The 15,884-nt window shown below is 39.8% G+C and overlaps 1 protein-coding gene across 4 annotated transcripts in view; it reads left to right on the plus strand.

The window, feature by feature from the left end:
• Window positions 1-3,548: 3,548 nt before the first annotated feature.
• Window positions 3,549-15,884, plus strand: part of CAP2 (cyclase associated actin cytoskeleton regulatory protein 2) — a 157,729-nt gene continuing 145,393 nt past the window's right edge. For 2 of the 4 annotated variants that reach the window (XM_069092463.1, XM_069092466.1), the window contains exon 1: window positions 4,020-4,137. The gene's annotated coding sequence lies outside the window, so the exon portion shown is untranslated. Of the gene's footprint in view, window positions 3,673-4,019; window positions 4,138-4,338; window positions 4,494-15,884 lie in introns of those variants that run through there. The other 2 variants (XM_069092464.1, XM_069092465.1) reach the window with 2 other exon arrangements.

The following is a 15,884-nucleotide window of genomic DNA, read 5'->3' on the forward strand; positions in this document are numbered from 1 at the left end:
GAGAAACAGATGAGGACACCAGTTAGAAGGCTATTTTAATGGTCCAGGAAAGAGGTGATTGGGACTAAACTGGGGTGATGATTGTGTGAACAGAGAGAAGAGGGCGTATAAAAGAGACTGTTTAGGTAGAATTGATGAGAATTAGCATTGGATTGGATTATGTGAAGTTAGGGACAGTGAGAAGTTACGCATTACACTAAGGTTGGAGACCTGGGTTACTGAGAGGATGGTGATGTCCTCATTGGTAACAGGAAGTTTAGAAGAGGATACAGATTGTATGGAAAGAATTCTTTCTTTTTTGGATATAATTACATTTGAGTTGCTTAGGAGTCATTCACTTTGAGATCTCCAAAAGGCTGTTGGTAATATGTGACTGAGGTTCAAAGGGGAACTAGGGGCATTAGATATATAGATCTTGGGATGATAAGTAAGCACATTGGGACCTGATGAGATAATCAGGTGATAAAGTATAGAGTGAAAAGAGAAAAGGACCTGGGACAGAGACTTGGAAGACACCCACAGTAAGTAGGTGTGACATGAATAGAGAACCTGAAAAGGAAACTGAGAAGATAAATGAAGAGATGAGTCAGAAGAGAACAGAAAACTAGAATGGAGAAAGAATACAGGAGGAAAAAATGTCGAATACTGCTGGGGAGTCAAGGAAGATGAAGGCTGAGAAAAAACCTTTGGATTAAACAATTAAATGATCATCAGTTACTTTGGACAGTTTCAATTGAATGATGAGGTCAGAGGCCAGATTACAGGATGTTTAGAAGAAAAGTAGAGGCACCAAATATAGCTGACTTTTTCAAGGTGTTAGACCAAAAAGAGGAGGAGAGATTTAAGTCAATAGCTAATGGGAAATGGTAAGATCGAATTCAGGTTTACAATATCATGAGAGACCTTATTAAATATCTTGCTAAAATCTGGGTATACTTTGTCTATAGCATTTCCCTAATCTACTATTCTAGGAACCAAGCTAAAAAAGGTGGGGAGGGGAGCGGCTACTAGGTAGCAGCAAGGTGGCGCAGTGAATAGAGCACCCACCCTCCAGTCAGGAGGACCTGGGTTCAAATCCAGCCTCAGACACTTAACACTTACTAGCCCTGTGACCTTGGGCAAGTCAACCCCAATTACTCTGCCTTCCCCCTTCCAAAAAGATAAAAAAGAAGTGAGGTTAGCCTGACATGAATTACTTGGTTTGCGCATGCTGATTCAATGATCATTTCGTTTTCTAGGTACTCACAAAATTTCTTCCTAATAACATGTTCTAGAATTTCACCAGGAATCATGCATTTTCCTGTTCTGGGAAAATCAGGGCCACATTTGCCCATCTCCAATTCGGTGGCATATCTCCTGTTTTACAATTTTAAAAAAAATTATCAACAGAAACTCTGGATTTATTTCAGTACCCTGAGTTATTTCAGTTGCTCCAGATCTGGCAACTTGAATTCATTAAGGGCAGCTAAGATGCAGGCTTGCTCATCTTCACCTTATGTCTCATGTATCTTGGCTTTCAATTCCTCATTAACACTTTTTGTTCTGAGGCTGAATATCATTCTCCTTGATAGAGAAAAGAGAAGCAACTTATGAGTTGAGTAATGTGCCTCTTCTTTATCATGAATTATTATCTTATCAAATTAGATAATCTTTGTAAAGTGTTTAGCATAGTAACTTGCACATAGCAGTTACTGTAGTGTGGTTATTCCCTTCTTTCCCTTATCCAACTTTAGCAGTGGTTCTTTCCCTTTGGGTTATTCTCTTAGCCTCAACACAGCTTTTAACCCCCTCCCCCCCTTTTCACTGTCTTTGTTATTCCTTGCAAGACTCAGATCGAGAACTTTTATTCCTTCTTATATATGATCTTCTTACCATAAAATCCAACTCCAATGACTCACCATCTTTCAGAGGTGACCCTGAGTTCTGGAACTCTATACTAACTGATCTCAAACTTTGGTAAGTCCTTGTACAGGTTGGTGATTGACAGTATCTATGGTCTTTGAATCAAGATAAAAAAGACTCAAGATATAAAAGGTCAAGCTACCACTAGGCGGTGAATATTTTTGGCCATCATAACTCATGAATCTATCTACTCGGGCGTAAATTGAATTGTAATGTACATCAGTGAAGGCAGTACTTACAGTGACTATCCTCCCCTTATTTTATTCAAGTGATTTCCATCATGTCAGACCCATTTGGGGTTTTCTTGGCAAAAATGCTGAGGTGGTTTGACATTTCCTTTTCTGGCTCATTTTACAGATAAGGAAACTGAGGTACACAGTTAAGTGACTTGCCCAGGGTCACATACTTAGGAAGCATCTGAGGTCAGATTGAGGAAGATGAGTCTTACTGACTCCAGGCCCTGCACTCTTCCCACTTCTTCACCCCTGCCCCCTTCCAATCATTCTAAAGTCCAACCAAATTAGACGACTCTGTCCAATGTCATGATCTTTCCCAACTTCATACCTTTGCCCATGCCATCCTCCAAGAATAAAGTGGACCCCCCCACACTGCATCTCCTGTTTTTGTCATTGCTTTCCTCCTTTCAAGGTCCAACTCAGATTCACCCCCCCCCCCATGACAAATTCTTGCCCTGTCATAGTAAAAGTGATTTATCTCTCAGCAAATTTCTCAAGTACCTCTCCTTGGTACTAATCTTACTCTCTGAATTAAAGTTATTTGTATAGGATATAAAGTCACTAAACCTCTCTAGTCTCCGTTTCTCATCTGTAAAATTGCAATAATAATAGTACCTACTTCATAGGATTGTTGTGAGAATGAAATGAAATAATAGTAAAACACTATGCAAACCTTAAAACTCTCTTAAATGCTAGCTACTATTTTAGGATCAGAGATCCAGAGCTGGAAAGGGCCTGAGAAGCCCCCATTATCTTCTAAATTCATTGGCATCAGGATGTGTCCTTTCCTTCTTTGTATTCCCAGTGTGTGCAGTTGCTCATCATATCGTAGCAGGTGCTTAATAAATATTTGTTGAATTTTGAAGAATTATAGTTATGTGTTTATTACATAGTTATTGAATGTACACCTCATATTTCCCTTGATAAACAGTAAGTTTCAAGAAGGTATGGATGTTGCCTTGTCTTTCTACCTATTACAAATCCTTGCATAGTGTCTTGCTCAAAGTAAGCATTAATAAATAGTTCTTCAATCAGCAAGCATTTACTAAGGACGTACTGAACACCGAGCTGTGCTAGGAGATAGACAAAAATGAAAGTCCCTGGTCCTCAAGAGCTATATTCTACATACACAGAAGTGTATATAAAAAAAGTAAATAAAAGACAATGGAGGAGAGAGCAGAGCATCTGGAGATAGAAAAAGAAGCTAGGAATCCTTGATGGTAAAGATGCCGAGGCAATGAATAGGGAATAGATTGTGCAGAGACACATGGAAGACGAAGTGTCCTGAGTGACGTTCAGTAAGCAGGCCTGAAATAATAAACCCTGAAAGTGTTCTCAAGAACACTCAGCCTTCCCTAAAATAGGGGGGAAACACTGTTATTGTCCCTTGTCTCCAAAGCAAAGCCGAAGACAGACTCCTCCTCCCCACCCGTCTTTGGTGGCTCCGCCTCCTTTGCCTCTTACCCTTTAGCTGGGAGACTTTTGAATCTTTCCAAGGACATCTTTGCAACGTTGCTTATTCACAACTGAGGCAGTAAGTAGAATTACTGTCCTTGCATAGACTAGACTGCTTGGTAGTGCAGGCTGATGGACTGGGCTTGAGTTTTTTCTTTTTGTTTTGGGGTACCCCCTCCATCCCGTTCCAATCCCCCTCCCTCCTTTCCACCCACTCCACCCTCACACACCCCACCCACCCCACCTCCCATCCCCAGCTATGGCTCTTTTCTCTGTCCCTCTGTCCCTCCTCCTCCCTCCTTCAGCCTTTCTCCAACTTGTCCGTATTTGGCGCTCCCGGCACCCCCCCCCCCCCCACCATGAGCGTCGGTGTCAGTCACTCAGCTCTAGCGGAGAGTCGCCGCCAGCTTCCGGGAGCTCCAAATACAGACAAGTTGGAGAAAGGCTGAAGGAGGGAGGAGGAGGGACAGAGGAGGAGGGAGTAATTGAGCGCCCGATCGCGCATTTTCTTTGCAGAGGAAAGGACTCCAGGTCATCAAAACAGGTAATTTAAGCACCAGCCAAGCTTGGAAAAGGAGGGGGATGGGGAACGGGTAGAGGGAGGGGAAGGGAGATAGGGGTAGGGGTAGGGGTAGAAGCGTGGGCGGTGGCCGGAATGCCCGCGAAACGCCCTCTTTGGAAGTTCAGTCGAAAGGGTGGGGTTGGGGAAGGGGCTGCGAGGGAGGGCTGTAAGGTGAATAAAGGGACCTCAGCCTGGACTGGAGCCTTGTGTATGCGCACGCGTGTGTGCACGTGTGTTTATGTGTGCGATTGTATGTGTGCCTGTGGATGTGTGTGTGCTTGCGTGCAGAGGGGCCCTTCGTACTGAGAAGACATTTTCGGTTGAGGGGTGCAGAGAAGGTGAACAAATGGGGCAGGAGGGGGGGGGGGGGGTGCGGGCCATGGGCGTGGGTTGTGGTCAGGTCAGCCTTGGGCCAGAGCGCTGATGCGGACGGGGCAGAGATTTGCAGGCTGGGGGGAGGGGGGGTGTCGAGGATGTGGGCGCCCTGGGGTACATCCCAAAACGTCCGCTTTCTTTATCTGGGTCACCTCCTCTGTGCTTCCCCGCATCACTATGCCCTTCCCGCCCACCCCTAACACACACGCACAGGCACTCGCATTCGGCGAGTTCTTGAAGGGCTGGGGGCGGAGAACGCCTAGGGCTGGGGTAAGAGATGTGTTGCGTTTCGGAGGCCTACTGGCTTTTTTGATTTATCTTTTAACTTTTAACTTTAAGGGGGTTCTCACGTGCAGTACTAGAAGCTTGCTAAGGAATAACAAAATTCTCGGAATAAATCTGAGGGCGAGAAGAGTTAACAGCACGCACCCTCAGAGAGAGGAGATAACCCGGGGTTGGTTGATCATCCCAATAGGACTTGAGGAGATGACTCACTTTACAAAAATTGAAGAAGGGAGAGCGTTTGTGGCACCGAAGAAAAGCTAGGAAACGACAGCACACCCCTGGATCTCTGGACGTCTGGATGCTTTTGATCCAGGCAACCTCTTATATCATAGGCACTGCCTTATGTGGCCCTTCTTATTGGATGTCATAGTAACTAGATTCAGACACCAGTATTAATAGATAAATATCACCAATAAAGAATTTTAAAACATGAACTGTCATTAGAATCAAACCTCTAAAGAGAATTGAGTCCTGTTACCTCCACAAAATGGAGTGTATCTGGTAGTATAATTATAGGGGTTATGAATCAGTAGTTGACCAGGATTATTTGTCACTTTCCTATATGAGTAAAACGAATCATCTTGTCTTTTGTGGTTATATTAAGGTCTTCAGGTTGGGGGGAGGAGTAATTTAGAATCTTTTTATTTTTTTAATCACATCTTGGTTAATGTTAAGAAGCCACTAGGAAGGTTTATGTTCTTTTGATTGTTAGATCCTAGTAGGGATGGGGATGCAGTTGACTTCCTGTAGATGTCTTGCATTCTTTTAAAGTAATATCAAAGGAGGATAATCCCCCACCCACTCTGAAACTAAAACAACCCACTTAAGTAGATAAACTTCAGTGTTTCATGTTGATAGTTTTAAATGAACTGAAAAAAAAAAAGGAAAATTTGCTGTGAGAAATCAGAGGAAAGTGATCTGACTTTGATTGACTATATTCAATTCACTGACCTTGGAATGAAATCATTAGTGATATATGGTAGCATTATTGTTAAATATCTCATCAGATTGGACCATCAAATTTTGGGGTTTTTTTGCTTTTTTTTTTGGAGGGCAATTGGGGTTAAGTGACTTGCCCAAGTTTTTTGTGTTAAGTGTCTGAGGCTGGACTGAACCCAGGTCCTCCTGACTCCAGGGCTTGTGCTCTATACACTGCGCCACCTAGCCTCCCCTGACCATCAAGTTTTAAAAGTAGGATTCTCCCAGTGCTTCAGTTGACTATACCTGGGCAATTAATTTAAATACATTAAAATGTTATATTAACTGGTTTAAGGCCCTGTGGATTTTAATTAGAGTTTTAATGGCCAAAACCAAAGTGTCTTATTTTCCTATTGACCTGAATATTTATGACATGTTTCTCAGCTAACTCACCCCCATTAAAGCAAAAATTAAAATATCAGACTCAAGACCTATGGTGACCATTCCATTTGCATTCTAAAGAATTAATCAACAAACATTTCTTATATACCTCTTCTATTCCTGGCATTAGGGACATAGAGACAAAAGTGAAACATTCCCTGACCTTGAAGAGTGTACAGCTAGTCAGGAGAAAAACCATAAACATGTATAGAATATATACACAATGTGCTTATAGAATAAATAGCAAATAAATACAAATTAGAGAGGGAAGGCATTAGCATTTTGAAATAGAAATCTGGAATGGCTTGGTAGAGAAGGTGGTGCTTAAGCAGTATCTTGAAGGAAATGAGGGAATTCTGTGAGGCAGAGGCAAGGTGGGATTGTGTCCCAGGTATATCAGTCATTGCAAAGGCACAAAGAGAAGGCCAATTTGGCTGGACAAGAGAGTACAGAAAAAGAAGTGGTAGATAATAAATCTGGAAAGAGATTGAACTGTGTTGAGATCTTTAAAAGGCAAACAGAGGGGGTTGTATTTATCATAGAGTTAATAGGTAGGCACTGGATTTTATTGAGTAGAGTAGGTTATATACATATATATATATATATATATATTTTTTTTTTTTTAAGAAAAATAATTTTGGTACTTATGTGGGGAATAGTTGGAATAGGGAGAAACTTGGGGCAGGAGCACCAATTAAGAAGCTATTATAAAATACAAGTAAGAAGTGTTGAGTGAAGGTGGTAGCTGTGGTGGCTAGTAATGAGAAGGGGTCAGATGAAGAAGATGTGGTCATCCTAATATATTCATTTTAATAATAACATTTATAGCAGCTAACATTTATATAGCATTTATTATGTGCCAGGCACTGTGCTAAGCCCTTTACAAAATCATTTGATCCTCACAACAACCCTGGGAGGTAGGTTCTATTATTATCCCCATTTTACAGATGAGGAAACTGAGATGAACAGAGGTTAAGTGATTGCCCGGGGTCACACAGCTCATAAGTGTCTGAGCCAAAATTTGAATAGGATTATTTAGCTCTTAGCATTATTTCATTGTAGCACAAACATTGATAACCCCTTCTTCTTTATTCCCACTAGGGAATATATCTCATTTTCCCTTTACAACTGGGTTTAAAAAACACTTGAGCACAAATGTAACCATTAATACAAAACATTTTTAAAATATTTAATTAAATGATGTTCACAAGTGATTACTTAGCTGCAACTAAAATGACTAAAATGTCCCTAGCATTGTGTACCCAATCAGACACTGCAGGTATTCTAACTGGCTCTTTTGGGTGGAATATGGAGTTTGCTTTCTACTTTCAGTGTTTTCCCTGACAGGGATGATATAAACTTTCACAGTTTATTCAGTATATTTCAAAATTTTCTTAAAGAGGTAGGAACATTATGGAGTCAGACAACTCCTAAGAAGGAGCCCTTTTGGGGATGACCTTCTGTGTCCACAGGACTTCCATCTTGGTTTCACTAATTTTCTTTAAAAGTAGGTCCACTAGGGGTGGCTAGGTGGAGCAGTGAATAGAGTACTGGCCCTGGAGTCAGGAGGACCTGAGTTCAAATTTGGCCTCAGACACTTAACACAAAAACTAGCCATTTGACCTTGGGCAAGTCCCTTAACCCCAACTACCCACCAAAAAAAAAAAAGTAGGTCCACTAGGAAGTCATCCGTTTTTCTCACTGGTGGAAAGTGGTTAAGAAAAGCCTTGTGATCAATATTCATAACTAAAAGCATCAAGAAAGACTACAAAAACATGGAGAATGTTTTATCTATAATAGGTTTTTTATCAGAAATCTTAATTCATTTGACAGCTCAATTGATACAGGTTTTTCATTGATTGCTTATTCATTTCTGTAAAGTAGAGTAGTACTTAGCAAGACAATGTACCTGGACTTGGATTCAGTGTCCTTTGATAGCAATGTGACCCTGGACAAGTCTTTTAACATCAGTTTCCTTGTATAAGATGAAAATAACATCTGATCAACCCTAGTGGTTCTAAGGGTCAAATGAGATCTCACAGAACGATAAAATGTGCAAGTGGGAAGGGATCTCAGGGGCTGTCTTGTTCCACCTATATCCAAATGAGTCCACCTGTCCCCAAAACATCCAATAACCAGCCATCTAAACTTTTCATAAAACCTCTAGTGATGAGGTTCTGCTGCATCTCAAGGAAGCCCATTCTTCTACTCATGCGGCCCTAACAGAAAGTTTTTCCTTACAAGAAGCCTAAATTGGAATTTTTGCACCTTCTATCCACTTTCTTAGTTGTGACCCCTAGGCCCAAGCAGAATAAGTGTATATAGTCTTCTTTTTTTTCCTTTTTGGAGGGGGAAGGGCAGGGCAATTGGGGTTAAGTGACTTGCCCAAGGTCACACGGCCAGTAAGTGTTAAGTGTCTGAGGTCGGATTTGAACACAGGTTCTCTTGGCTCCAGGGCCAGTGCCCCACGTAGCTGCCCCATATAGTCTTTATAGAACTTGTATGTCTAAGTGGTTTGTAAAATGTAAAGAGCTATACAAATAATAATAGCTTACGTTTATATGGCACTTTAAAATTAACAAAGCATTTTATATATTCATTATTGCATCTGATCATCACAACAACCTTGTAGGAAGGTAGTCAAAGTATTATTTTCAACAATGTAGCAATGAGGAAATAGAGGTTTACAGATGTTGTGACCTGCCCAAAGTCATACTGCTTCCACAGAGTGAAAAAACCAGGACTCAAATCTAGATCTTCTGACTCCAAGTCATGTTTTTTTTTTTTTTTATCTCTGTGCCATATATTTTGGCCATGATTTGTCTTTATACCTACTCATTGAAACTTCCTGCAAAATAATTTTAAGCTCCTGATAATAATAATAATAACTAGTATTTATGTAGCATTCTAAGGTTTGCAAAGCATTTTACAAATTTATCTCATTTTATCATCACAAAAGTCTTGGGATATAGAAACTACTATCATTTTACAGATAAGGAAACTGAGGCAGATGGGTGAAGTGACTTGCCCAGGATCACAGCTACTAAGTACCTGAGGCAGCATTCAAACTCAGGTCTCAGGACAACAAATTTAGGGAATTTAAGTCAAGTCAACAAGAGTTATTAAGTGCTTATTCAGTACCAAGGACTATGCTAGGCAAAGAATTCCTTCCCTTAAATTCTAAAGGTGGAAGATAACACATAAAAGGAAGCTGAAGGGGATGGGGAAAAAGAAATTGCTCAGTTGGTGGCGATAGAGGATGTCCTAGAGAGTCAGGAGTGGAACCCTGACCCTGGAATAAAGATGTGGCTAGGTAGGGTAGTTTCCCTAAAAGGAAGCGTCCGAGAGGAACTGACCAATCAGAGGACTGAGTAAGTTTTTGTTTGTTTGTTTCGTTTTGCTTAAAGTCCCAGGTTTATAGATGGATGATCAAGGTGCTACTCACTGGCATCCAGACCCGGATTGTCTTTTAGTGACGTTTTTTTTTATCCTGGGAAAGACCTCCTTTGATATTTCTGGGGTAGTTAGAAAGAAAGAAAAGAGAATGAACAAGAGAAGCATTTTTTAAAAAATGGCTGCCTGCAATGAAGGTCTTTCTTGAGGCTTCTGAAGGTTTAGCTGTTGTTACAATAGGAAATTTGAAAAAGAGCCATCCCAGTTTTAAAGCATCTCTTATTTCAATTGATTTTTGCCACTGCTTGCAATAAGCAAATGCATTAAGAAAAAGAAAAACTTACCGATTCAAATTTTCTTAGACTGCTCTGTAAAGAAATAAAGCTAGCTAAGTAATCCCCAAACAGTCCTTCTGAATGTTTAGAAACCAAGTAAAATCATCACCAATTAGGTATTTAATGTTCATTATAACCAAGTCTTAGTTTTAATGAGGCCAAATGTCTGATGTAGAAGTTTTTAAATTTCTTTTTAATTTTGTACGTCCTGCAAGCATACTTAATATACTGAGTTCACTTATGTATCCAGGTGAGGGTTGTGTTCTTCAAGCTTCACCTAGCAAGACTACTCAGTAATGATGCTAATTGCTCAAAGCATTTTTGAAATCTCTCTTGACTTTGCCTTCAGAGACTTTTAAATATCTTCAGTAGTGAAAAATCTTTGTCCTTTGAGAATTGATTTCGTTTTCCTAGGACTAGCAATTCACAATTTTATAGTGGTTTAAGATTTACAAAGGATTTTCCTCACATTTGTACACCTGTCATTATCCTAATTTTATAGATTAAGAAACTGAGTTTTAATGAGGTTAAGTGATCTGCCTGTGGTCACACAGCTAGTAAAGGTGTTAGATGATATTCGAACCCAGTCCTCACTCCAAGCCCTCTAAACCATTAGTTTTCGAAATTGACAAAATTTTTTTGGAAACAAGTCTCGTGAATGAGGTTCATATTCCCTTTAATTTTTTAAAGTTGTGAATGGACAACCATGTTTCATTAGTTAGCATAGACTGTACTTGGCAAAAAAGAAAGAGAGGCTATAAATACAACCAACTATTAAGGAGCTCAAGCTATTGAATAATAATTTTTAGAAAAATAAAAAGTGGGGTGGCTAGGTGGCACATTGAGTAGTAGCGCGTCTGCCCCAGAGTCAGGAGGACCTGAGTTTGGTTCCAGCCTCAGACACTTAACAGCCACACAAAAATACTAGCCGTGTAACCTTGGGCAAGTTACTTAATCCCAATTGCCCTCCAAAAAGCCAAAAAAAAAAAAAAAGTGATGTCTAACAAGTAATGAGACTGGTTTTCTTTTTTTTTTGGAGGGCAATTGGGGTTAAGTGACTTGCCCAAGATCACACGGCTAGCTCTGTGTGTGTGTGTGTTAAGTGTCTGAGGCCGGACTTGAACCCAGGTCCTCCTGATTCCAGGGCCAGTGCTCTATTCACTGCACTACCTAGCTGCCCGGAGGCTGGTTTTCTTGTGGGACTTGGAAATTGACTGTGAATGTAATACTTCCAAGAATTCCAGAACCATTTTGAGCAATAATAACTTTGTTGTAATGCGCTTTCCCAAGTGACTGCTTTCATTGACAGCACTCATTTGGATGTATAAATTCTGATATGTTTGCTAAATCAATCCCATTTGTATTTAGATTTCTTAGTTAAGACTAGTCTGGTTATTCTCTGAAGAGGGATAGATACTGCAGCTCCTCTGTCTATATTCAATTCTTCCTTTAATTTTTTTAAAGTTGTGAATGGATAGTCCTATCTATTACCCACCATACCATACATGCAACACACTATTAATGCTGAGCATAAATAAATGAAAGAGAGCAGATGATATTCAGGAAATTATTCAGTGCTTTCAGTGATCCCACTCTGTTCTCTGGAAGAGAAGCCTATCTCTTTAACATAGATGTTCTCCCAGACATGCTGTGTGATTATAAAAATTAGGACACCACAGTCTCCAAAGAATCAAAATTCACCTGAGCTATAGGTGAATAGAGGGGTATATGGTGGGCACAAGGAGGTATAACATATTTCCAAAGATAACTTATGAGAAAATTGGAATATAGATTATCACAAAAGAAATCTATGATCCGAAAAAAGGTTGGACCTAATCATGTAGGAGAGTGATGGATAACAAATGGACCACCTGAGAGATCCAATGGTACCCATTAAATTTAAGAAAAAAAGTGAGAGTAAAGCTTCTGGCATATTGGGAGAGCATGAACTAGAGTCATTCAAGATGAGTAAATGGGAATTTCCACATAAATTAAGTCACAGATGCATTAAATTATACATATTGATTAATGTTATAAACAAATCTTTAAGAAATATAGATAATATATTTAATGATATCTATAATTATTATTGCCCTGCATGATAATGATTAGATATATATATATAGTAAGGAGCTTATATATTACTTGTATATAACCAAACCAAATTTTTTTTGTTTTTCTCTTCTCATTTTACTTGTGTCAAGTAAAGCACATTATGGCTTTATGTCTCATGTCAGCAACAGTTTCAACTGTTTGAACTGATATAGTTTTGTTTCAGTACAGTACATTAAAAGAGAAAAGTAGTTTCTAGACTGGACTTCCCAACAATCCCATCCCTCCTGCACCCCCACACTCCCCAGATGAAGGAAGTTCTGTGCACTGACTTAAAGTCCCCTTGGACAGTACTCCCAGCTGCTATCTATCTCACACTCTTTGTCCTCTTCCTCAGGAGTTCCAGAGCACTAAAGGCTTTAAGACCATGAGCTCTTGGTTTCAAAGGAAGTCCAAAGGATAATAGAATGAGAACAAGATGGGGAGGAGGGGCAAAATTAGAAGCAATAAATATCACAGGGATCAGAAGAGGAAATTGAAGTCGGGCTCTGGATCCCAAGAACCTAGATGAGTTAAGGGAGAGGGAGAGAAAGAGTTAAGGTTAAAGGAAGGCCAGAGGAAGCCATCCTGTGCTCTGATAGGAGAGAAAAGAGACAGACTGCAATAGGATGCTCGAAGTCTCACAGAATGCCTATAATAACAGGATGCACCTTCCCCACTAAGTCCCAGGAATATTGTCTGGGAGGTTGTAGCCATGAGTAGGAGAGCAGGGACAGGAACCTCCTTTGTTTGAGGGAGGGAACTTTTGTTACAGATGTAAATTACTGATCCCAGATTCTTTCCTGTTTTCTTTAGGGGCTAGGGTGACATAGTAAGTATTCTTCTTCACCATTTGGCAAAGTTCCTTGTGAAGTTCAGTTTTCTGAAATCAGGTCCTGTTTCTCTGCAGCTGTGCTCAGAAAAATTGAAAGCTTCCCCAGATGTATTTTTGACCTGTGTGGTTATACAGGTGTGCAGATTAACAAAATCTTTGCCTCTGTTGGGTTGGATCATTCAAAAAGGAAATAAAAAAGAAATCCCTTGAAGGCTTGTGAGCATGAGAAACCTCAAAATATCAGCTCGGTTGGCTTGCTTTCCTCTCCTTGTTTAATTTCTTCCTTCTTTATCAAGAAAAGAAGTTTTTGCATGTTTGTAAGATTCAGTATATTCAGACTGTCACATAAAACATTGCTGAAAGGCTTGGACATATAGACATCCAATGCCTTGTTAATAGAACCCCATGAACATTTTGATATATTTCATGTCCTATGAATAGAGGTCATTTCTAATGCTGTGGCCTGGAATAGTGGAAATTCCCCAAGCCTGTGTTGCCACATTGTTGAATGTTCTATGAAGCCTTAGGATCTTTCAGAGTTTTAGTGGGAGACCATCTCAGAAAATGCATGTTATAGGGAGAGTGATACAGTATTACAATACGTTCTTAGAGGTATCACATTCTTCTATTGTATGAACACCTATACATCATATATGCAGGCAAAATGGTATATGGTGGTGCACCAGTAGGTCCTGCTAAACCACGAGTAAGATTATAAGGTAGGTGGCTGTCTAGTACCCTCCCACCTTAACTTTTTCAACCTCCTCAGCTTAGTTGCATAGTGGATGGATACCTGCGCCTGGAATATCAGGAAGCCTTGAGTTCAAGTCTGGTCTCAGATACTTACTAGATATATGACCCTAGGCAAGTCACTTAACCTCTGTCAGCCTCAGAATCCTCATCATAAAAAATAGCACCTAGGGTTGATATGAGGATCAAATGAGATAATATTTGTAAAGCATTTAGTACAGAACCTGGAACATAATACTAATACTTAATACACTATACTAATGTTAAATGAAAACAAAAAAATCAAGACAAAAACAAAATGGTCCTCTGTGATTAACTGACATTGCATCACAGGGTCTTTTATGAAGTAGAACTTAACAAATGCTTACTGAATTAATGTGTTGTGCTGGGAGAGAGGATAAATAAGTACTTACATTTGGAAAAGGCAGCAAGAACTCATGTCTGGAAATTCAAGAAAAACTTTGCATAGGAAATAGCACCTAAACCAAGTCTTAAAGGAAGCAAAAGATTCTCAGAGATGTGAGGAAAAAGGATAATTCAAGCATTTAGGATAGACTGGCCAAGAGTACAGAGATAGGTAGTTGAATGCCAAATTGGGGAAATAGCTATATGACCAGTTAGATTGGAGTTCAAATATTAGGCAGAAGAGTTTGTAATTTATTCTTGGGGAAATGGTGAGCAGTAAAGACTTCAAAACAGAGAAATTGTATAATCAGACCTGTGCTCAGGAAAGTTATTTTGGCAGCTGAGTGGAAAATGGATTAAGAAGAGGAGAGGCTGGAAGTTGAAGACTATTGTAGCAGTGTAGGCAAGAGGTGATAGGGGTCTGCACCAGGATACAATCTTAGAGTATATAGAAAAGGATGGATGATGAGATGTTATGAAAGTTGGTAACACTTGAAAACTGTTGAATTTGAAAAAATGGTTAAATTTGATGGAAAACTCAAAGATATTGTAGTTGCAAACCTGAGTTTGGAGGAAGCCCCAAAGGGGTTTGGTGTGGGGAAGAAATAATGAGTTACATTATAGTTTTAAATGCTAATGCTAATTTCAGACATTGAGAGGTGCCCAACAGGAAGTTAGCAATAGAGAACTGGAGATCGGGAGATAGATTAGGGCAGGATGGAAATCATCTATATGGTGATGATACCTAAACCTAAGGTAGCAGATGAATTCACCCAAAAGAAAGAAGAGAGCCCAGAATAGAGTCTTGGAGCACATGTACACTTAAGGGGCGGGGGACAGGTGATGAAACGCACTGAGAAAGCACAGATAGACAAAGAAAGGAACACTGAAGAAGGGACGCTTCTGTCACAGAAGCCAAGGGAGGGTGAGAGATATGAGTAGGAGATAAGGAGATGGAGGCAATGAATGTAGATGAGTTTTTCTAGGAATTTGGCAGTGAAAAGGAGAAATATAGGATGATAGTTTAAAGGAAAGTCAGGGTCAAGCGAGAGTTCTTTCTGGATGAGAAGCTCTGTGAGTGTTTGTAAACAACTAAGAATGAACCAAATGAGGAGAGATGAAATATACAAGACAGAGAGGAGAATAATTTAAGAGAATATTGTATGTTAAACTTATTTCCAGTTCTTCATGAACCCATTTGGAGTTTTCTTGGCAAAGATGCCATTTCCTTTTCTAGCTCATTTTACAGATAAGGAAACTGAGGCAAACAGGGTTAAATGACTTTCCCAGGGTCACACAGCTAGTATCTGAGGCCAGATTTAAACTCAGGAAGATGAGACTTCTTGACTCAAGGCTGGATACTCTATCCACTGAGCCACCTAACTGCTCTTAAAAGAGAGTATAGCCCCATCAAAAGTCACATTTCCAGGGTGGCTGGGTGGCGCAGTGAATAGAGCACCGGCCCTGGAGTCAGGAGGACCTGGGTTCAAATCTGACCTCAGACACTTAACTCAAAAAAACTAGCTGTGGGAAAGTTATTTAACCCCAGTTGCCCTCCAAAAAGCAAAGACTAAAAAAGTCATATTTCCACTATGAGGCTGTTTTTAACCAAGTATTAAACTGAGTTATCTAATTAAAGTGATAATATCTGACATTTCCATATCACTTATAATACATTATTTCATTTATTATTCTTGCAGCTAACCTTTTAAATTGGTAGGGTAACTATTTTTGTCCCCATTTTACAGATTCAAAACTGAGGTGACCTTCCCAAGCTTTTAGTAATACTAAGCAGCAGAACTGAGACTGCTTACTATTATCCTGTAATTCTAATCTTTCCACTATCCCCCTACCCAGTAATGGCAATCAATACTTGGCTGTTCATAGTAAGTTATTAATGA

Source organism: Petaurus breviceps, unplaced genomic scaffold (assembly GCF_028583685.1).
Source record: "Petaurus breviceps papuanus isolate PSGF00001 unplaced genomic scaffold, PetGlider_PUasm1.0 190, whole genome shotgun sequence".
Taxonomy (NCBI): domain Eukaryota; kingdom Metazoa; phylum Chordata; class Mammalia; order Diprotodontia; family Petauridae; genus Petaurus; species Petaurus breviceps.